The sequence below is a fragment of the Budorcas taxicolor genome, chromosome 19 (genome assembly GCF_023091745.1).
Source record: "Budorcas taxicolor isolate Tak-1 chromosome 19, Takin1.1, whole genome shotgun sequence".
Classification (NCBI taxonomy): Eukaryota; Metazoa; Chordata; class Mammalia; order Artiodactyla; family Bovidae; genus Budorcas; species Budorcas taxicolor.
In genome coordinates, this window is record NC_068928.1 from 9,658,145 (window position 1) to 9,682,226 (window position 24,082).

General features: G+C 37.9%; 1 protein-coding gene and 1 pseudogene across 1 annotated transcript in view; one reads left to right on the forward strand and one right to left on the reverse strand.

Annotated features, from left to right (window-relative positions):
• Nucleotides 1-24,082, forward strand: part of PPM1E (protein phosphatase, Mg2+/Mn2+ dependent 1E) — a 229,441-nt gene that overhangs the window by 49,442 nt on the left and 155,917 nt on the right. The window lies entirely within an intron of this gene.
• LOC128065767 (uncharacterized) lies at nucleotides 19,409-19,527 on the reverse strand (annotated as a pseudogene).

A 24,082-nucleotide genomic window follows, 5' to 3' on the forward strand; every position in this document is an offset into this window, starting at 1 on the left:
AATTTTGACTCATTTTAGTCAACCGAGGGTATAAAGATATTATCATTTTAACATATTCAATATAAATAATTATATTTTACATTCTTAGTTTTCAAAATCTGTTATGTAGTACACACGTACAGCATATCTCAATTCAGAGTGGGAAATTTCAGGTGCTCAGTAGCTACTAGATTGGACAGTGCAGATCTAGAAGCTTGATCAGACTTAGGCTTGAATCTTTGTCAAGAACAATTCATAGGTGATGCTATATATTTTATTAATATATTGCATTACAGCAGGAGGCAGATGTCTGTTTTTGTATGTGTGTGTGTGTGTGTGAAGTTTGTTCCAGAGTTTTGTTGTCAGCCTTTCAACTCATGGTTTTAGCTGCTATTGATGATAATTGCCTACATTCATATCATTAATTATTGAAAATGGTGACTGTCTAATTCTGTCATTACTTTTGCATCTAATAGCAGAATTGTTCTATAAAGAAGAATTTTTCCTATTGGTTGGTTGCTTTCCTATTATTTTTTAATCAGTTATGCTTTGTTACTAATTTTTAAACTTAATTAAATAGTGATAAGAAAATGTGATCTGTATGTGATGCCCTTTATAAAATCTGTTGAATCTTGCTTTATGGCCTATTGTATGGGCAGTTCTCAAAAATATTTCATCTGTGCTTGAACAGAATGTTTGTGCCCCAGTTGTTGGGTACCTTGCTAAATATAATTATAAAATAAAACTTATTAATTATATCATTCACATTCTTGATGTCTGTACTGATTTTTTGTTTGATCTGTCAATTACTGAAAGAGATGAGTTATAATTTCTTCTATTATAATAGTGTATTTATTTATGTAATTCTATTGGTATTTGCTTTATATATTCTGGAGTTCGGCTATTAGTTATACACAACTTTGGAACTGTTATGTCTTCCTAGTGAATCGAACCTTTAATCATGTAGTGACCCTCTTTACCTTAGTAATAGTTTTTGCGTAAAAGTTTATCTTGTTTGATAGTAGTATTGGTTAGTATTCTCAGGTGCAAGTTTACTCATCCTTTTACTTTCAGTCTCTTTTCTTATATTTTATATGTCTTTTGGGAACATATGTAGTTGGATTTTAAAACTGAAACATCTAGACTGATAGTCTTTTAGATTGTAAACGTGAGTCCATTTATACTTTCTTTTATTACTGATATAGCAGGTTTATTTCTACCATCTTTTGTGTTTTTTATTTTCCTACTTTTCCTGCATCTTGTTGTTTTTGTGGTTCTTTTCCTCTCTTCATCTTGCTTGTTTTCTTTTTCTTGTCCGTCTTTGGGATATATACACAATATATTTCTTTTACTGGATATTCCAAAAATGTTAAGATGCATATTTAACCTAAACCCCAAAGTTTAAAAAAAATTTTTTATTGAAGTATAGTTGCTTTATAATGTTGTGATAGCAACATTACTGTGTAGCAAAATGAATCAGTCATACATATACATATATCCCCTCCGTTTTGGACTTCTTCCCGTTCAGGTCACCACAGTGCATTAAGTAGCTTTTGTATAGCAAAGGAAACCATAAACAAGATGAAAAGACAACCCTCAGAATGGGAGAAAATATTTGTAAACAAAGGAACTGAGAAAGGATTAATCTCCAAAACATACAAGCAGCTCTTGCAGGTCAATATAAAAAAAACAACTCAATCAAAAAACAGGTGAAAGGGACTTGGTCCCAAGTCCAGTGGTTGGGAATCTGCCTGCCAGTGCAGGGGGCATGGCGGTTCAACCCCTGATCTGGGAAGATCCCACATGCTGCAGAGCAACTAAGCCCATGTGCCACAGCTACTGAGCCAGCGTGCTGCAGCTACGAAAGCCCGTCTGCTCTAGAGCCAGCTCTGCAGCAAGGGAAGCCGCCAGAATGAGAAGCTGGCACACTGCAACTGGAGTAGCCCCTGCTCACCCCAAGTGGAGAAAGCTCAAGCAGCAACGGAGACCCAACCCAGCCAAAAATCAATAAAAAAAAAAAATTAATGGTGGAAGATTTAAATAGACATTAAAGTAGACATACAAATGGCCAGCAAATACATGAAAAGATGCTCAACATACTAATTATTAGAGAAATGCAAATCAAAACTGCAGTGCGGTGGTATCACCTCACACTGGTCAGAATGGCCATCATCAAAAATTTACAAACTATAAATGCTGGAGAGGTGTGGAGAAAAGGGAACCCTCAATGCACTGTTGATACAGCCACTATCACAGTATGGCAGTTCCTTGGAAAACCAGAAATAGAACTACAGTATGACCCAGCAGTCCCACTGTTGGGCATATACTCAGAGAAAACCATAATTCAAAGAGATTATATGCACCCTAAACCCAATGTTAAGTTACATTTACCCAGTTTCTTTATATGACAAGGACTTCTGAGTGTTTAAATGCTGATGAGTCTTCCTCAAGGGTGATTATTTGTTGATATTTTAGATCTATTTTTTAAAAATTCTGCAAAGGAGACTAGACATCCTTATTTTGTAAATAAATGTTTGTTTAGATTTATTCGTGTTTATCTTTTTGTTGTTGTTAGAATTCCAGCATCTCAAGACAGACCTTTCTTCCAAATTACCTTCTTACTAAGGTATGTAATTTAGAAATACATTTAAAGGTCTCTTAGTATTTAATGCCATCAGTTTTTGTTTGTTTGAAATGTCATTATTTGCTCTCACACTTTAAAGATTATTTTATGTATTTCAATTCCAGCTTGGTGGTTATTCTTTTAGCTCTTTTTTAGTTAATTATTCCTCTGTCTTCTGAGTTTTATTGCTACTATTGAGAAATTGGTTGTCTGTCTGTTTATCAGGTATCTGTCTTCTTTTTCTTATGACTTCTAAAATATTTTCTTTGTCTTTGGTTTTCCAGTTTCCCCCATGCTCTATATAGGGTGGTTTTCTTTTTTTCTCTTTTTCATTATCTTGCTTGTGATTTGTTGGGCTCCCCGAATATGACAATCTATAGTTCAACAAGCTTGAAAAATTCTTAGCCATTGTTGTTTCAAATATTGCCTCATGTCTCTCTGTATTCTTCTTCTGGAACTCTAATTAGGTATATTAAACACTCTTCCTTTGTCCTCTTTGTCTCTTGATTTCATTTCTTTTATGTCTCAATTTTGCATTTGAGTTAATTCTTTAGATCTCTTTTGAGTTCAAACTGAATTTTCACTTTAGGTTCATCTATCCTAGTGTTTAATTTGTTTACAAAGTTTTTAATTTTAATTATATATCCAGTTTCTAGAAATTCTATTAGGTTCCTTTTCAAATCTTCCTACTCATTGAATAGAATTTGTTTCTTATTCATATTTTTATATCTTTTCTTGTTTCTTTAACTGTTATTCTACAGCTATTAATTTTTTCTGTCTTTGTGGAGATGAGTCTCATGTTTGTTATTTTTGCTGACCCTTAATCACAGTGGCTTGTTTCCTATGTTCTGTGTTTTGATTGTGAGTCTGTGTTCATTTATCTCAAGATAGTTTTCATAGTTTAGCCAGAATTTTTAGGTAACTTATAATGGTTTCTTTTTAGGGTACATTAGTGTTCTGTTTGCCTGAAATGGAAGATACAAGATATTTTTAGTTAATTAGGAGAAATAGAAATAATGTATCTATAGCACCATAAAAAGGGACTCTGCCTTTTAAAACAGAAATTTTAGAATGTATTTTTGCGCTGTCACTCCTTTTGTATTAACTGTTGTCTGAAACTGTAGGCATCTATCTATATATGTGAAGTCCTATTTTACTTGTCTCTGCAAGATATTACTAATTATTTTTTATAATTTATTCGTTTTGTTTTTGGTTGCACTGGGTCTTCACTGCTGCAGACTTTCTCTTGTTGAGAGTGGGGGCTACTTTCTAGTTGTGATACACAGACTTCTCATTGCAGTGGCTTCTTTTATTGTGGAACACAGGCTCTAGGGCATGGGCTTCCGTAGTTACAGCACATGGGCTCAGTAGTTGCAGCTCGCAAGTTTTAGAGTGTGGGCTCAGTAGTTATGGTGCACGGCTTAGTTGCTGCACCTACATGTGGAATCTTACTGGACCAGGGATCGAACCCGTGTCCCCAGCATGGTGGATTCTTAGCCACTGAGCCACCTGGGAAGTCCAAGATGTTACTAATTATTGATTAGCAGGCATAAAGTGAAAAAATGTGTGCTGGTCCTCTAATACACATTTTCTTTATAAAGTTTATATGATCACTAGAGAAGAGAATACAATTTATGAAAAATGAAAATAATCTTTTAATTTTTGAGGTTTGTCTTAAGAACCCAATAATTCTGCCTGGTGTTTTTAGGACAGTAGTTAAAATAGTCTGTGATGTAATATTGAGGTGAGAGAAATGTTTTGAACCACCAGCATTAAGTATAACATTCATTATTATTCTCAAGTTATTTCATATGTTTCATATGTGTTCTCCCCCAAAGAAAACCCACGCTTTTCTGTGGTAGAGACTGTATTCTGTTTTGCTTGTGTATCTCTATTTTCTTCTAATCCTTAAGAAAAATTTTTTTCTAACTTTCTGTTTGCTGTTGGGTTATAGCTAATTAACAATGTTGTGATAGTTTCATGTGGACAATGAAGGAACTAAGCCATACATATACATGTATCCCTTCTCTGCCAGTCCCCTCTCCCATCCAGGCTGCCACACACACTGAGCAGAGTTCCTTATGCTATACACTAGGTCCTTGTTGGTTGTCCATTTACAATTCTCTTTTCTTTTTCTAAGCATGGATATCTATTTACCTGTTTATTGGCTGCACTGGGTCTTTGTTGTTCCATGAAGGCTTTCTCTAGGTGCCTCGAGCAGAGGCTGCTCTCTAGTTTCAGTGCATGGGTTTCTCATTGCGGTGGTTTCTCTTGTTGCAGAGCATGGGCCCTCTAGGGCACCTGAGCTTCAGTAGTTGGGGCATGCGAGGCTCAGTAGCTGTGGTGGACTGGTTTAGTTGCCCTGTGGCACGGGGAGTCTCCCCAGACCAGGGATCAAACCCAGGTCCCCTGCATTGGCAGGTGGATTCTTTACTTGGACCACCACGGAGGTCCTCTATCTTCTTTATGTCAAACTTAAGGCCCATATAAATCTTCAGCTTATTCAGAATACTTTTGTGTTTCTTAGCTTGTACAATAGGATCTTTTAATTTTATTTCTCATGAAAATCTTATACCCTGGCATTTCTCTTACTATCTTAGAAAAACTGCATATAATGGAGAAAAGTCCAGTTTGAGTCTACTCAGTGTGACCTCTGTATTTGTGGGAAAATTCCAAGATACCTTTCCAGGCCATTTGCTTTTTGATATATCCATATTGTTCCTTATCCCAGTGAAAACAGATATAGAGACTGCTGTAATTAGGTAGTCCTGCAGTTCTTGCCAGGATAGTAGGGGTTGCTCACTGTGAACACATTATGCTGTCAACAGCTGAGTTAGAACGCTGGGTGTATTTGTGAGAGGATTTGAGTATGAACTACTTGGTTTAAAGATTAAATGAGGGAAAGAATTCTGTTGGTAAACCTGGTGAAATTAATTTTTAAAAGAAAATTACTATAGAGAGAAGTTCATATTTAAAGCATTGAATATCACACTGAACATTGTAGAAATAGACAATTCTGTGTATATTTCATTCAAAGAGTTTTCTAGCTTTCCTCTTCGCTTTCTGACATATGTACTGAAGGCATCCTAGCTTGATGTAATAAGCAACAAGTTGGAATATAGGACAGAACTAGGTATACAATGTAAGGAGTTCAACTCAGTATATTTACTGTGTATGAGAAACTTTGATAGACACTGTAGGTAGTTAGGGAGGTTGTTGAGGTGGATGAATAAGAAATAGTCTTTTGTAAATGTAAAATCCATTGGGAGAAATCAGTAAATAATATAAAATAGAATTAAATGTTAAATAGAATTTGCAGTAATATGCTATAGGGGAACATAAGAAAGAGACATAAATGAGGATTTATTAAAGAATTGAGAAGGTATCACCAAGAATGTGGCATTTATGTTGATTCTAGAAATGGAGTAGTATTTGGATAAATAGCAAGTGTTGAGGATAGGAGTGTGAGGATCTCATTTTGGGGGATTGGTAACTGTGAAGGCATGCATGACTAAAGCCCTCATTTTATGGAAGGATAAAGGAGAATATAAGGCCGAACTATATGAGTACTTAGTTTTTACTCTGTAATGTTATTAACAACTAACATTTCTCTAATATTTTCATGTACATATTTGACACTTACAAGAACTGCTATGGGAGGTATTATTGCGAGTCCCAATTTATACATGGTCTTGTGTGATTTAGTGGAATGATCTGGATTCGTTACTTTTTTTTTAAATTGAAGTGTAGTTAGTTTACAATGTTGTGTTAGTTTCAAGTGTATGGCAAAGTGATTCAGATATACATATGTTTTCCTTTTCAGATTTTTTTCCATCATAGGTTATTACAAGATACTGAATATACTCTCTGTGCTGTACAGTAGGTCCTTGTTTGTTGTTTATCTATTTTATATATATAGATAGTAGTTTGTTAATCCCAAACTCCTAATTTATCCCTCCCCCCTTTCCCTTTGGTAACCTTAACTTTGTTTCCTATGTCTGTGAGTACTTCTGTTTTTTAAATAAGTCCATTTGTATCATTTTTTTAAGATTCTGTGTTACACGATACTTGTTTTTCTCTGTCTGACTTCACTTAGTATGATAATCTCTAGGTCCTTCCATGTTTCTACAAATAGCATTATTTCATTCTTTTGGTAACTGAGTAAAATCCATTGTGTGTGTGTGTGTATCTTTATCCGTTCATCTGTTGATGGACATTTAGGTTGCTTCCATGTCTGCTGCTGCTGCTGCTGCTGCTAAGTCGCTTCAGTCGTGTCCGACATAGTGCTGCCATGAACATGGGGTGCGTGTGTTTTTTCTGGATATGTGCCCAGGAGTGGGATTGCTGGGTGATATGTAGGTAACTCTAGTTTTAGTGCTTTTTAAGGAACCTTCAGCCTGTTCTCCATAATGGCTACACTAATTTACATTCCCATCAACAGTGTACGAGGGTTCCTTTTTCTCCACAGATTTATTATTTGTAGACTTTTTAATGTTGGCTGTTTGACTGGTGTGAGGTGGTACCTCACTGTAGTTTTGCTATTTTCTCTAATATTAGCTTGTAAGTGACAAAACCAAATGCATTTGAAAGTTGACTTTATCGCTTACAAGTTTCGTGACCTTAATTGTTTTATGGAGTATTAGTTTTCTTGTCTGTCAGCTGTGGATACTTTCTTCAGTAGGTTGTTTCCAGGGCTGCTACGTAAGCTGTGTACCACATTATTGTAGGGTCAGCATTCACACAGACCAGATTGGCAGTATTTTTTTTCTGTAAAGGGCCAGATAGTAAATATTTCAGGCCTCGGAAGCCACAGGGTATCTGCCTCCACTGCTCAACCCTGCTGTTGTAGCACAAAATCAGCCATAAGAGAGTATGTTTCACTCACTAAAACAGGTGTTGGGCCAGTTTTGGCCCATAGCCCAAAGTTTGCTTACTCCTGACATAGACCAGGATATGAATGCGGCACCCTTGAGCTGTGCAATGAGGTGGTATAGGTTGTTTTAAGAAATAAATTACATGAATTGTAAGAAATATTTATTTACAATGCAGAAATAGTTCAAACTTACTACATGTGAATGTTCAATGATAAAAGTCCATCCACTTTCCTCTCTTCCCTTTTAAAGTTATTGCCATTGAAATCTTGGGTAAACCACTTAAACCTTTGCCCTCAACTTCATAATTCTCAGTTAGGTGCATAAGTTAGAGTGAAATCTCAGAGGATGTTTTGAATTCCTTAAAATGGGTGATAACTGGGAATCATGGCTGAGACGTTGTTATAACCAAGTGCTGCTCTATGCAGCAGTCTTAAGGCCAACATGATAGGGAGCTTGACGTTCAAATTGATGGTGCTGTTCTTCAGCATCTCATGAGATCTGTGTTACTTTATGTCAGCTAGGACTTTTACCTGGAGAGTGAATACTCTTCAGGCTCTCTTCAGAATAGCATATGGAAGTAGTGTTGTCCTGATCTTGATCCCCTGCACATCAGACCACCACTGTATCATGCTTGCAATACAGTTAAAACATTGGGAAAAAGCATATGTTATACTGGGGCTACCAGAAGGGGTGAGGTGAATATGGGCTTTCTCTTGACTTAGTTATAGCTTTGTTAATACTGTTCCTTTCAAGGCATATTTTTAATTTTTCTGTGTTGTTTTTCTCAGTGCTGTGAAGAGGCTTCATATCAGATTATATAAATCAAATGGTGATTACCTACTAGGGCTGATTTTGACATTGCTTTTGAGTCTAGGTTTAGGAGTAACAGGTTAATTGCTCTTTTTAGGATGTTATATGTTATGAGAATATCTTGATGTTGAATTGCCATAATAATTCTGTTCTTTCACTGTCTATGTTAAAAGAAACTTTTTGTAGTTCCCATTTTAGCTGTGGAATAAATGATATTCTATTTCTACATTTAAAAATATGTCTCTTTATTCTACATGATGTATACATTCTTCTTGCATTTTGTCTTTTGAAACTTTTTTATTGTGGTAAGATATGAAGAGTGTGGCAGAGGATGAGACAGTTAGATAGCATCACTGACTCAGTGGATGTGAATTTGAGCAAACTCTGGGAGATAGTGAAGGACAGGGAAGCCTGGCGTGCTGCAATCCATGGGGTCACAAAGAATCAGACATGACTTAGTGACTGAACAACAAGATACATAACATTAAGCTTATTTTAATTATTTTTAATTGTACACTTGAGAAGCATTAAATATATTCACAGTATTGTGTTACTGTCTCTAGAACTTTTTCATCATCTCAAACCAGAAGCTCTGTACTCACTGTGTGCTGTGCTAAGTCACTTCAGTTGTGTCCAACTCTTTGCAACCCCATGGACTGTAGCCCACCAAGCTCCTCTGTCCATGCAATTCACTAGGCAAGAATACTGGAGTGGGTAGCTGTTCCCTTCTCCAGGGGATCTTCCCGACCCAGGGATCGAACTGGGGTCACCTGCACTGCATGCGGATTCTTAACCAGATGAGCTACCAGGGAAGCCCCCTGTACTCATTAAATAGTAACTATTCATTCACCTAGGAGTGATATTACTGGATCATATGATAATTCTGTGTTTAATTTTGAGGAATTGCCGAAGTTTTTCAGTGATTGTGCCAGACATTATGTTTAAAAAGATAGTTTTAGAAGGCTTTTTGATACCTTATTTTGAAAATATACTTTTCATTTTAACATATGAGATGTCTTAGAATTTTATAAATGTGTTATCATTTGGGGGTAATAACATTTCTAGATTTGCCTTTTTAGTACTTTTTTTCATTTCTCTAAATTTGAAGGAAGTATTAAATACCACTTTCTTTGATATACATATACTGAGAAGCTAGAAAAATTCTTACATTCCAGCAAGTGAAACATGCTATAAATAAATTATGCCACTTCTCAAACTAGTTAACACTCAAGGTTTCCAGGCATTCTGAAACTTGTATGATAATGGAACACTAAATTTTGCTTGTTTCCTAGAAAGTACTTGAGTTTTCCCAAGAGGAATAAACTCTTTTTTCCAAAGTTAAATTTATACAGAATCTCATCCATTATCAGTACCTTAGATAAAGGGTAAATAATATTTAACGGGGGGTGGGGGGGGGGAAGAGACAGTGTTTTATAACAGATAAATTGTCTTGAGTACTCAACTGTTCTGAGTACTTTCATCACATTATCTTATTTAACCCCCAAGGCAACCACCAAGTAGGAACTCTTATTATCTATAGGTTACAAATGAGGAACTTGAGGCATACAGAGAGGTTAAATAAGTTGCCTAAGGTCACTCAAGCTAACAACTAGTAGATTCATATTTAAATCAGAACATCTTTACCAAAAAGCATATTTTAGTGACTGCTTATTGGCACTAACAAAGATAATAAATTTATCTTTATTCCTATCTTAATAAATTTGTAATAAAGGTGAGCCCAAACCATTTTGTATTACTATTTTAAGAATTCAGGAAAAAAAGATAGTTGATATTAATTATAGAAAAGCTACTTATTTCCATATACAGACTGTAATTAGTATACTCTTTTATTTAATGTAGTGAACCCCAAGTTCACCATCTTTTTGGTATCTCATTCATTAGCAATGATGCATATAGTGTATACTAGTGAAAGTTGCTCGGTAATGTTCTCCTCTTTGTGACCCCATGGACTATATAGTCCATGGAATTCTCCAGGCCAGAATACTGGAATGGTTAGCCCTTCGCTTCTCCAGGGGATCTTCCCAACCCAGGGATTGAACCCAGGTCTCTTGCAGTGCAGGTAGATTTTTACCAGCTCAGCCACCAGGGAAGGGAAGCCCAAGAATACTGGAGTGGATAGCCTCTCTCTTCTCGGTAGGATCTTCCTGTCCCAGGAATCGAACTGGGGTCTCATGCATTGCAGGCAGATTCTTTAACAACTAAGCTATCAGGGAATCCGATAGTGCTCAATAAATCTTTGGTGAACAAATTTGTAAAAATCTTCTTTCTGTTTATAAATCCTTATAAAATAAGATAAGATCTTATATTATAAATGTTGTTATGGTTGTTGACTTTCCTGAGCCATACTTGTAATTATATGTTTTTTCTTGAATACATGAAAAACAGTAAAACACAGTGATGAAGGGCATGGGTTTTGTTGTCAGACAAACGTGGAATTAAATCTGCCTCCTCTTACTAATTGTAGTAACCTTGAGCAAGGCACTTAACCTTTCAAACCTCAAGTTTCTTATCAGGAAAATAGAAATCCTTACAGGATTGTTGGGATGATTAAATAATAGAACATGTGTGATGTGCTAAATGAGATCCAGGACCCATTTTAATGTGTAATAAATGTTATTTTTCTGTTTCAGATTAGTGTATAATACATGATCAGTGTCTTAAAGGAATGTACCTCTTAAATAGAAAACACATATATACATGACTTTAAAACTTTATATATTGTATATAATTGTGATATGTCTGGTTTTTTAATATATATATATACACACATTATGAAATAATTATCACAATCAACTAATTAACATGTCCATCACCTCCCATAGTTACTATTTTGTAGTAAGAACACTTGAGATTTGCTCTCTTAACAAATTTCAAGTACAATACATTATCATTAACTATAGTCACCGGGCTGCAAATTTATTCATCTTATAACTGAAAGCTTACACCCTTTGATCAATATTTCCTGTTTTTCCCTACCCGCCTAGTCTCTGTTAATTACCATTCTATTCTCTATCAGTATGAAATTGACTTTGTTTTTAGATTCCACATATAAGTGAAATAATGTGGTATTTGTCTTTCTATCTCTGGCTTGTTTCACTTAGCATAACACCCTCCAGGTTCATCCATGTTCTCAAACATGGTAGGATTTCCTTCTTCATTAACGCTGAATAATATGTAATTGTATATGTGCACCTAGTTTCTTCATCTGCTGATCAGTGTATGCACAATCAAGTTGTTCCGATTTCTTGGCTACTGTGAATAATGTAGTGAACATGAGAGTGCAAGATTCCTCTTCAAGACAGTGATTTTATTTCCTTTGGGTGTATACTCAGAAGTGGGTGGCATTGCTGGATCACATGGTAGTTCTATTTTTAATTTTTTGGGGACTGCTATACTGTTTTCCATAATGGCTATAGCAATTTACATTCCCACCAGTAGTACAGAAGGGTTTCCTTTTCTCTATATTTGAATACTTGTTACCTTTTGACTATAGCCAGTTTAACAAGCATGAGATGATATCTCATTGTGGTTTTGATTTGCATTACCCTAGTAAAAGAGGAGAGTGAAAAAGTTGGCTTAAAGCTCAACATTCAGAAAACGAAGATCATGGCATCTGGTCCCATCACTTCATGGGAAATAGATGGAGAAACAGTGGAAACAGTGTCAGACTTCATTTTTCTGGGCTCCAGAATCACTGCAGATGGTGATTGCAGCCATGAAATTAAGACGTTTACTCCTTGGAAGAAAAGTTATGACCAAGCTAGATAGCATATTCAAAAGCAGAGACATTACTTTGCCGACAAACATTCGTCTAGTCAAGGCTATGGTGTTTCCAGTGGTCATGTCTGGATGTGAGAGTTGGACTGTGAAGAACGCTGAGTGCCGAAGAATTGATGCTTTTGAACTGTGGTGTGGGAGAAGACTCTTGAGAGTCCCTAGGACTGCAAGGAGATCCAACCAATACATCCTAAAGGAGACCAGTCCTGGGTGTTCATTGGAAGGACTGATGCTGAGGCTGAAGCTCCAATACTTTGGCCACCTCATGCAGAGTTGCCTCATTGGAAAAGACCCTGAGGCTGGGAGGGATTGAGGGCAGGAGGAGAAAGGGACGACAGAGGATGAGATGGCTGGATGGCATCACCGATTCGATGGACATGAGATTGGGTGAACGCTGGGAGATGGTGATGGACAGGGAGGCCTGGCGTGCTGCGATTCACAGGGTTGCAAAGAGTCGGACACAACCGAACGACTGAACTGAACTGAATGATTAGTGGTATTGAAGATCTTTTCCATGTACCTTTTGGCCATCTGTTTGTCTTCGTTGGAAGAATGTCTATTCGGGTCTTTTGCTCATTTTTAATCAGGTTCCTTTTTTTTCTTTTGCTGTTTAGATATTAAATATGACTTGCAAATATTTCCTCCTGTTCTGTAGGTTGCCTTTTCATTTTGTTGATAATTCCTATACTGCAAAGAATCTTTTTAGTTTGAGGTAGTGCCACTTAATTTATTTTTGCTTTTATTGCCAGTTGTTTTGGTGTCAAGTCCAAAAAGATCATTGACAAGACTAATATCCTTTTTTCTCCATATTTTCTTTTAGGAATTTTACAGTTTCAAATCTTACATTTAAGTCTTTACTCCATTTTGAGTTCCCATCAGTTATTTCATCATAGTTTCCAGATTGTGCTAAAAGCTCAAGAGAATTAGTGTCTGTGTGCTAAGTTATTTCATCTAGGCATACAAAAGTATTTAAAAGTAGAAACGTTTAAAGTATATCATGAAAAAAAGAAATTCCTTGTGCAAGTAAGTCATAATTAAGAGTTAGTAGCAATAGTCCTACTGATTTTAGTTAAACAGATTACTGTGCTGTATGAATAACAAACTATGACACCAAATTTTGTGTACAATAAAACAAAACTTAATCTGAAATACTTAATTGTGTACTTAATTCTAATTGTAATACCTTACTACAATTTTCAAGTATAAAATTTTCGAGTATAAATGGTAAGCAATCCCTGTGTTTATATTCTTTTATATATATATGTATCTCATATAAAAATTAATATTAATGTTGTTCAGCTTAACTTTATGTTTTTATAGTGACCTGATTGGGAGAAGGCACTGGCACCCCACTCCAGTACTCTTGCCTGGAAAATCCCATGGACGGAGGAGCCTGGTAGGCTGCAGTCCATGAGGTCACTAAGAGTAAGACATAATTGAGCGACTTCACTTTGACTTTTCACTTTCATGCCTTGGAGAAGGAAATGGTAATCCACTCCAGTATTCTTGCCTGGAGAATCCCAGGGACAGGCGAGCCTGGTGGGCTGCTGTCTATGGGGTCACACAGATTCAGACACGACTGAAGTGACTTAGCAGCAGTAGCAGCTGCAGGTTAGAAGGAAGGAGTTCACTAGGAAAAGAAGAAGCAATTTCATTTTAATATGAAGAGTCCTATATTCAAGCCTCTTTTCCAGTGAGTGCCACTCAGAAGCCAGGATAATCATGTGTCTTTGTATACACACTTTATGTATTTGATTTAACCTAGCTTAGAGCAGGTGGGTACTTTGCTAATATAATAGAAATGGACTCTCTTCACTGTAGAGCAAATATTAGGGCCTCAGGAAACTAGTAAGAGATGGGAATGGAATAATAACTAAAGTCATCTTCAACAATGAAGGGAACTTATTTTAGGAGTTAATGGGATTTGTGAAAGGGTTTTCCTAGACTTACTAACTCCATTATTCTTTGCTGGAGGCAGGGATGGGAGTGGGCTGAATTGTGTGAAAATTGTCCTTTCCTAAATTTCTCTCTGCATTCTGTCTGTAATGATACCAGTTATTTAAGTTACACACCTTTTGGTATGAACTACTTTAATCAACTAGCTTTTCTAATAACTATGTCAGATACATCAACGTAATGAGATTTTGAAAGATGATCAAGGAAAAAGTGAGATAATTTTAAAGCATGAGTTGGTGAAGGCAAAGCCTTGAGTGGGAGTTGAGGTGGCAGCATCAGGGAAGAATCTGGCAGACAGAAGATAAAGACTGCCTAGATCGAGATGAGGATTACTAAAGAGAGAGATGGAAAGAAAGACATAATAATGAGGTGGGCAAGTAACAAGAGGCTTCCCTGGTGGCTCAGTGGTAAAGAGTCTGCCTGCCAGTACAGGAGATGTGGGTTTGATCCCTGGGTTGGGAAGATCCCCTGGATTAGAAGTGGCAAGTCATTCCAGTATTCTTGCTTGGGAAATCCTAGGCACAGAGGAGCCTGGTGGGCTACAGTCCATGAGGTCATGAAGAATCAGACATGACATAACGACTAAACAACAACTAATGAACAAATTTTAAAAAAAGCTGGAAAATAGATCAAAGAAAGGAGGCACTGAAACAGGGTACTGACGGAGGTTAGCAGGCATACGCATAGGAACAGGCATTATAGAATATGAGCAGTGGTAGCTTGTTTATTTGAAACGATAGTTTCACACGCTCTGTGTCACCATTTTACCCCAGTCCCCACTCTCCCCCAAAGTAGGAGAGAATATGAACCTGTCTCTGATTTTGTTATGGGTTTAACTAATAATTGGGCTTCCCTGGTGGCTCAGATGGTTAAGAATCTGCCTGCAATGTGGGAGACCAGAGTTTGATCCCTGGGTTGGGAAGATGCCCTGGAGAAGGGAATGGCAACCCACTCCAGTATTCTTGCCTGGAGAATCTCCACGGACAGAGGAGCCTGGAGGGCCATAGTCCATGGGGTCACAAAGACTGAGTGACTACACTTTCACTTTAGCTGATAATTAGGGTTAGAACAACCTAAAAGTATTTGTGGGAATTCCCTGGTGATCCAGTGGTTAGCTCTCAGTGCTTAGGTGTCAGTGCTTTCACTGCCATAGGCCAGGTTGGATCCCTGGTCAGGGAACTAAGATCCTGAAAGCTGCACAGTGCAGTCAAAAATATATAAATAAGTAAACAATTAAAAAAAAATATATATATTAGTAAAGTAATGCTTAAAATTCTCCAAGCTGCGCTTTAGCAATACGTGAACCATGACCTTCCAGATGTTCAAGCTGGATTTAGAAAAGGCAGAGGAACCAGAGATCAAATTGCCAACATCTACTGCATCATGGAAAAAGCAAGAGAGTTCCAGAAAAACATCTATTTCTGCTTTATTGACTATGCCAAAGCCTTAGACTCTGTGGATCACAATAAACTGTGGAAAATTCTGAAACAGATGGGAATACCATACCACCTGATCTGCTTCTTGAGAAACCTACATGCAGATCAGGAAGCAACAGTTAGAACTGGACATGGAACAACAGACTGGTTCCAATAGGAAAAGGAGTACGTCAGGGCTGTATATTGTCACCGTGCTTATTTAACTTATATGCAGAGTACATCATGAGAAACGCTGGACTAGGTGAAGCACAAGCTAGAATCAACATTGCTGGGAGAAATATGAATAACCTCAGATATGCAGATGACACCACCCTTATGGCAGAAAGTGAAGAACTAAAGAGCCTCTTGATGGCAGTGAAAGTGAAGAGTGAAAAAGTTGACTTAAAGCTCAACATTCAGAAAATGAAGATCATGGCATCTGGTCCCATCACTTCATGGGAAAGAGATGGAGAAACAGTGGAAACAGTGTCAGACTTTATTTTTTTGCGCTCCAAAATCACTGCAGATGGTGATTGCAGCCATGAAATTAAAAGATGCTTAATCCTTGGAAGGAAAGTTACGACCAACCTAGATAGCATATTCAAAAGCAGAGACATTACTTTGCCAACAAACATCTGTCTAGTCAAGGCTATGGTTTTTCCAGTAGTCATGTATGGATGTGAGAGTTGGACTGTGAAGAAAGCTGAGCGCCGAAGAATTGATGCTTTTGAACTGTGGTGCTGGAGAAGACTCTTGAGAGTCCCTTGGACTGCAAGGAGATCCAGCCAGTCCATCCTAAAGGAGATCAGTCCTGGGTGTTCGTTGGAAGGACTGATACTGAAGCTGAAACTCCAGTACTTTGGCCACCTGATGCGAAGAGCTGACTCACTTGAAAAGACCCTGATGCTGGGAAAGATTGAGGGCAGGAGGAGAAAGGGACGACAGAGGATGAGAGGGTTGCATGGCATCACCAACTCAATGGCCATAGGTTTGGGAGTTGGTGATGGACAGGGACCAAGGCAAACCATTCAGTATCACAGTAATCCAAGTCTATGCCCCAACCAGTAACGCTGAAGATGCTGAAGTTGAACGGTTTTATGAAGACCTACAAGACCTTTTAGAACTAACACCCCAAAAAGATGTCCTTTTCATTATAGGGGACTGGAATGCAAAAGGAGGAAGTCAAGAAACACCTGGAGTAACAGGCAAATTTGGCCTTGGAATATGGAGTGAAGGCAGGGCAAAGGCTAATACAGTTTTGCCAAGAAAATGCACTGGTCATACCAAATACCCTCTTCCAACAACACAAGAGAAGCCTCTACACATGGACATCACCAGATGGTCAACACCGAAATCAGATTGATTATATTCTTGGCAGCCAAAGATGGAGAAGTTCTATACAGTCAACAAAAACAAGACCAGGAGCTGACTGTGGCTCAGATCACGAACTCCTTTTTGCCAAATTCAGACTTAAATTGAAAAAAGTAGGGAAAACCACTAGACAATTCAGGTATGACCTAAATCAAATCCCTTATGATTATACAGTGGAAGTGAGAAATAGATTTAAGGGACTAAATCTGATAGATAAAGTGCCTGATGAACTATGGACTGAGATTCATGACATTGTACAGGAGACAGGGATCAAGACCATCCCCATGGAAAAGAAATGCAAAAAACCAAAATGGCTGTCTGGGGAGGGCTTACAAATAGCTGTGAAAAGAAGAGAAGTGAAAAACAAAGGAGAAAAGGAAAGATATAAGCATCTGAATGCAGAGTTTCAAAGAATAACAAGGAGAGATAAGAAAGCCTTCCTCCGTGAACATTGCAGAGAAATAGAGGAAAACAACAGAATGGGAAAGACTAGAGATCTCTTCAAGAAAATTAGACATACCAAGGGAACATTTCATGCAAAGATGGGCTCGATAAAGGACAGAAATGTTATGGACCTAACAGAAGCAGAAGATATTAAGAAGAGGTGGCAAGAATACACAGAGGAACTGTACAAAAAAGATCTTCATGACCCAGATAATCACGATGGTGTGACCACTCACCTAGAGCCAGACATCCTGGCATGTGAAGTCAAGTGGGCCTTAGAAAGCATCACTACGAACAAAGCTAGTGGAGGTGATGAAATTCCAGTTGAGCTGTTTCAAATCCTGAAAGATGATGCTGTGAAAGTGCTGCATTCAATATGCCAGCAAATTTGGAAAACTCAGCAGTGGCCACAGGACTGGAAAAGGTCAGTTTTCATTCCAATCCCAAAGAAAGGCAATGCCAAAGAATGCTCAGACTACTGCACAGTTGCACTCATCTCAGAGGCTAGTAAAGTAATGCTCAAAATTCTCCAAGTCAGGCTTCAGCAATATGTGAACCATGAACTCTCTGATGTTCAAGCTGGTTTTAGAAAAGGCAGAGGAACCAGAGATCAAATTGCCAACATCCACTGAATCATCGAAAAAGCAAGAGAGTTCCAGAAAAACATCTATTTCTGCTTTATTGGCTATGCCAAAGCCTTTGACTGTGTGGATCACAATAAACTGTGGAAAATTCTGAAAGAGATGGGAATACCAGACCCCCTGACCTGCCTTTGAGAAACCTATATGCAGGTCAGGAAGCAACAGTTAGTACTGGACATGGAACAACAGACTGGTTCCAAATAGGAAAAGAAGTACGTCAAGGCTGTGTACTGTCATCCTGCTTATTTAATTTATATGCAGAGTACATCATGAGAAATGCTGGGCTGGAAGAAGCACAAACTGAAATCGAGATTACTGGGAGAAATATGAATAACCTCAGATATGCAGATGACACCACCCTTATGGCAGAAAGTGAAGAGGAGCTAAAAAGCCTCTTGATGAAAGTGAAAGTGGAGAGGGAAAAAGTTGGCTTCAAGCTCAACATTCAGAAAACGAAGATCATGGCATCCGGTCCCATCACTTCATGGGAAATAGATGGGGAAACTGTAGAAACAGTGTCAGACTTTATTTTTTTGCGCTCCAAAATCACTGCAGATGGTGACTGCAGCCATGAAATTAAAAGACGCTTACTCCTTGGAAGAAAAGTTATGACCAACCTAGATAGCATATTCAAAAGCAGAGACGCTACTTTGCCAACAAAGGTCCGTCTAGTCAAGGTTTTGGTTTTTCCTGTGGTCATGTATGGATATGAGAGTTGGACTGTAAAGAAAGCTGAGCGCCAAAGAATTGATGCTTTTGAAATGTGGTGTTGAAGAAGACTCTTGAGAGTCCCTTGAACTGCAAGGAGATCCAACCAGTCCATTCTGAAGGAGATCAGCCCTGGGATTTCTTTGGAAGGAATGATGCTAAAGCTGAAACTCCAGTACTTTGGCCACCTCATGCGAAGAGTTCACTCATTGGCAAAGACTCTGATGCTGGGAGGGATTGGGGGCAGGAGGAGAAGGGGACGACAGAGGATTAGATGGCTGGATGGCATCACGGACTCGATGGACGTGGATCTGAGTGAACTCCGGGAGTTGGTGATGGACAAGGAGGCCTGGCATGCTGCGATTCATGGGGTCTCAAAGAGGTGGCCACGCCTGAGCAACTGAACTGAACTTTGGGAGGCCTGGCATGCTGCGGTTCATGAGGTCGCAAAGAGTTGGACACGACTGAGCAACTGAACTGAAAAAGCATTTGCCATATTGTTAACTGGTAGGAAGAATGTCAAAGTTGGACATTCTTCTGTTTTCATTTTCTATTTTATTCTAGCCTCATACTAGGATTTAAGTGAAGTCGCTCAGTCGTGTCTGACTCTTTGCGACCCCATGGACTGTAGCTACCAGGATCCTCCGTTCATGGGATTTCCCAGGCAAGAGTACTGGAGTGGGTTGCCATTTCCTTCTCCAGGGGATCTACCCAACCTAGTGGTTGAACACGGGTCTCCCACATTGCAAGCAGACGCTTTACCGTCTGAGCCACAAGGGAAGTCTCAAAAGCCTACAGCACCCGGTATTCCCAGGCAGTCTCCCATCCAAGTACTAACCAGGCCCAACCCTGCTTTGCTTCCAAGATCAGACCAGGACGGGTGCATTCAGGGTGGTGTGGATTTAAGTGTTTGCTCAAAATAGTGTATTCACATTCCTAAAGGTATATCCCCTAGCCATTTGTAAACTTGCTCTTTGATTAAGATGATTCCTGTTTTAAACACTGATTGGCTGTAAATAGAAAATGTGCAAGTTTGGGTCTGATGGGTGATTCTTTTTTGGAATACAACGTGCTTTTTTCTCTTTTTTTGTAAAGAAATTTTTACAAGCATAAATTTAAACCTGTGGTTAATAAAGCTGTGATATCAGACAGGTCGACCATGGCTGTTAGGGAATATAGAATGTAATTGATTCTGTTGTTCAGGGTTTGTTACAGCTGCGGGCTGCCAGAGTCAGTCACACCACTCTCTCCTCCTTGTCACTTAAAATTGGGAGGCAGCAAAATGCTGTGAAAAAGATATGTCCGGAGAGCTGAGTTCTGATTATTCTTGCTCTTCTGGTTTGACCTAAGGCAAACGCTTCTAGCCTATTTTTTTTTTCTGATTTTCAAAATGAGAATAATAGCTTACCTATGTCAAAGCAGATAATATATGTGAGTACATTTTAAACTGTTACGGCAAAGTATAAGAATAAAGTCTTATCCTCATTTATGTCACCCAAGGAAAATTGTGTAGTTGAAGAAAAACATAAGTGGGCATATTGCTGCCATATAAGCACTTTCAATAAATTGCTCAAGGAATGGAATGGCCAGGAAAGGAACTATAAAAGTATTGGAAAAATAATCATGTGGGTACTTTCATGAAAGGCAGACTTACTTGAAATTCTAGGCACAGGAATAGTTTCTTAGGATTTTAATTATGCGGTTCTCCAAAAGATCTAGGTGAAAGGGGAAAAGCCTCATTTAATATTTGAATATGTTTTATATCAAAATACAGCAAAAATGAATATAGGAGAATAGTTTTTATGCATCTATTGTTAATCTTTGAAATTTGGAATAACATTGCTACTGCTATTTGGATTGCCCATTGTTTGGTTCTTAATTTTATTTACTTAGGAAACTGTCTTTTGTACATTCTTTAATTTTTGTAAAATTAAGTATAGATTAATGTTAAATATAGACACTGTAGATATTTAATTTTCATACAAATTAAATATAAGATATATAAGATACTATATTTGTTTCTCAAACATACAAATCATACTTGGAGAAAGGGTTATAAAGGAGATGAGCACACAGAAAAAATTCCCAATCCAGGGTAGAAAAATATATATAATAATAGCAGTCAATGAATTTATTTATATGTAATTTAAAACAGTTTTTGCCCTGTGGGTAAAAATTGTAAGTTGTCCTAAATATCGCAGTCTTAATCTGAGTGATCTACTGGGCCAGCACTCTGGAGACTATGTAGCATGGGCCCGTGTAAGAACTTCTTACCGTTTGAGAACTCCTAATCAGCTGCTGCATGCTGCAGAATAAACCTTTTATTTATTGTTTTGGCATTGTTTTATTTTTATTATTTTTTAATTGGAGGATAATTGCTTTACAATGTTGTGTTTAAACTTTTTATTTTTAAATCTTGTGTGCTTAAATAATCCTATCAGAGAAGATAGGCATTTCTCCATTCTAAATATTATTAGTCATTTTAATAAAATCAATATAATCATTTTGAAAAGGGAAAGGATTCACCTTTAAAATACTTATTCTTTTTTTCTTAATGAATTTAGTTTGCCCTACCTGCTGATAAATATTGTTTTATATAAATGCTAATGTTTACTTCTTTGAGTATTGTCTTGAATTTTTTTAAACTATGAAAAGAAGAAATACATTTAAAATAAGCATTTTCCAGTTCAGAAAATGGTTGACAATTTCGAAAGCTTAGGTGTTTATATTGATATTTCTTTAGAAAACAGTGCTGACAGGCATTTTCTGACTTATTCTGTATATTTTGTAGTACACTTCTATATTTAAAAATATGAAAATTTACTTTTACTGGTCCCTGACATTTTCCTCAAGTTTCTTCAGAACAAGTGAACACTTCTTTTGTATCTTATAAAAGAAATTAGCTGGACAGATCCAGCTGTTGCATTTATAAATAGCTACAGATATCTACAGCAATAAAGGGTTTACTCAGGTTGTTATGGCAACGAAACTTCACCAAAACCTCAAAGATAAGCTATATTGAAGGAGGAGAGTACACTAAAGGTACATTTAATTCAAATATATGATAAAAATTATTGCCTACTATCATTTTAGATTGCAAGAGAGAAATTAGTTTTAACTTGTCAATATAAATTATTTTCCTTCATGTACAAAGATTCTTTTACTTACTGTCTATATGACTTTTGTAAGGAGGCTTTGCATTGTGGTGATGGATTATACTGACCCATTTAAGCTCTTTTTTCTTGGTTCAGTTTTTAATGACTTGCGTGTTTATTTAAATCTGCTGTCTAGGGTTGAGGGTGCATTTTTGAGTCCATGAAATATGCCAAAGACTGCTTTGGGCTTCAAGTGCATGATCTGACACTAATGCTTTATCCAGCTAAACCAAAGTTTGAACCTGTTAAAAATCTTAAGGTAATTGAAATACGTGGCTCTATTAACATATTGTTACACAGTAGGTCTGGGAGTAGGACATTGGAAACTGTAGATTTTTAAAATAATTTCATTTTTGTTCAGTATAACACGTGCAGTTTTTTAGGATAAAGTGTAATAGTATGCTATAAATTTTATAATGAGAAAGAACAGTCTCTTACCCTTCTCTACCCAATTCCTCATCAGAGGCAACGTTTTTTTTTTTTTCCTGGTTGTACATGTGGGATCTTGGTTCTCTGAACAGAGATGGAACCTGTGCTCCCTGCAGTGGAAGCTCAGAGTCTTAACTACTGGACTGCCAGGGAATTTCCTGAGGCAACAATTTTTAATTCTTTAGTTTGTTTCTTGAATTTACCTCTATGTCCCTAGAGAATGTTTCTATTTCTGTCTCATGCTTTTTCAATTTTAAAATCTTTGTTTCTTATTTTAGGAGGTAAAGACTTATGATCTTATCCAACTGTTACATATCCACCTCTTGGGTATGGCATAAGCCCTCTTGGAGGAGGTCGCCATTAACCCCACCGAGAGCTGCCAGAACTTACACAGGACTGGGAAATAAGACTCTTGGAGGGCACAAACAGAACCTTGTATGCACCAGGATGCAGGAGAAAGGAGCAGTGACCCCATAAGAGACTGACTCAGACTTAACCGGGAGTGTCCGGGAGTATCCAGGAATCTCCAGCAGAGGCATGGGTCAGTGGTGGCCTGCTGCAGGGTTGGGAGCACTGACTGTAGCAGTACCTGCATTGGTCCTTTTGAAGGAGGTCGCCATTATCTTCATTACCTCCACCATAGTTTGGCCCCAAGTAAACAACAGGGAGGGAACATAGCTCCACCCATCAACAGAGAATTGTATTAAACATTTACTGAGCATGGCCCCGCCCATCAGAACAAGACCCAGTTCCCCCCTCAGTCTCTCCCATCAGGAAGCTTCCATAAGCCTCTTAACCCTTCTCCATCAGAGGGCAGACAAACTGAAAAGCACAGTCACAGAAAACTAAACCATTTGATCACATGGACCACAGCTTTGTCTAACTCAGTGAAACAATGAGCCAGGCCGTGTAGGGCCACCCAAGATGGACAGGTCATGGTGGAGAGTTCTGACAAAGTGTGGTCCACTGGAGAAGGGAATGGCAAACCACTTTAGTATTCTTACCTTGAGAACCCCATGAACAGTATGAAAGTACGAAAATACAGGACACTGAAAGATGAACTCCTCAGGTTGGTAGGTGCCCAATATGCTACTGGAGATCCGTGGAGAAATAACTCAAGAAAGAATGATACGAAGCTAAAGCAAAAACTACACCCAGTTGTGGATGTGACTGGTGATGAAAGTTAAATCCAGTGCTGAAAAGAGCAGTATTGCATAGGAACCTGGAATGTTAGGTCCGTGAATCGGCAAATTGGAAGTGGTCAAACGGGAGATGGCAAGAGTGAACGTCGACATTTTAGAAATCAGCAAACTAAAATGGACTGGAATGGGTGAATTTAACTCAGATGACCACTATACCTACTATTGTGGGCAGGAATCCCTTAGAAGAAATGGAGTAGCCCTCATAGTCAACAAAAGAGTCCGAAATGCAGTACTTGGATGCAATCTCAAAATCGACAGAATGATCTCTGTTCGTTTCCAAGGCAAACCATTCAATATCATAGTAATCCAAGTCTATGCCCCAACCAGTAATGCTGAAGAAACAGAAGTTGAATGGTTCTATGAAGACCTGCAAGACCTTTTAAAACTAACACCCAAAAAAGATGTCCTTTTCATTAATAGGGGACTGGAATGCAAAAGTAGGAAGTCAAGAAACACCTGGAGTAACAGGCAAATTTGGCCTTGGAGTACAGAATGAAGCAGGGCAAAGGCTAATAGAGTTTTGCCAAGAGAACGCACTGGTCATAGCAAACACCCTCTTCCAACAACACAAGAGAAGACTCTACATGCAGACATCACTGGATGGTCAATACTGAAATCAGATTGATTCTATTCTTTGCAGCCAAAAATGGAGAGGCTCTATGTAGTCAGCAAAAACA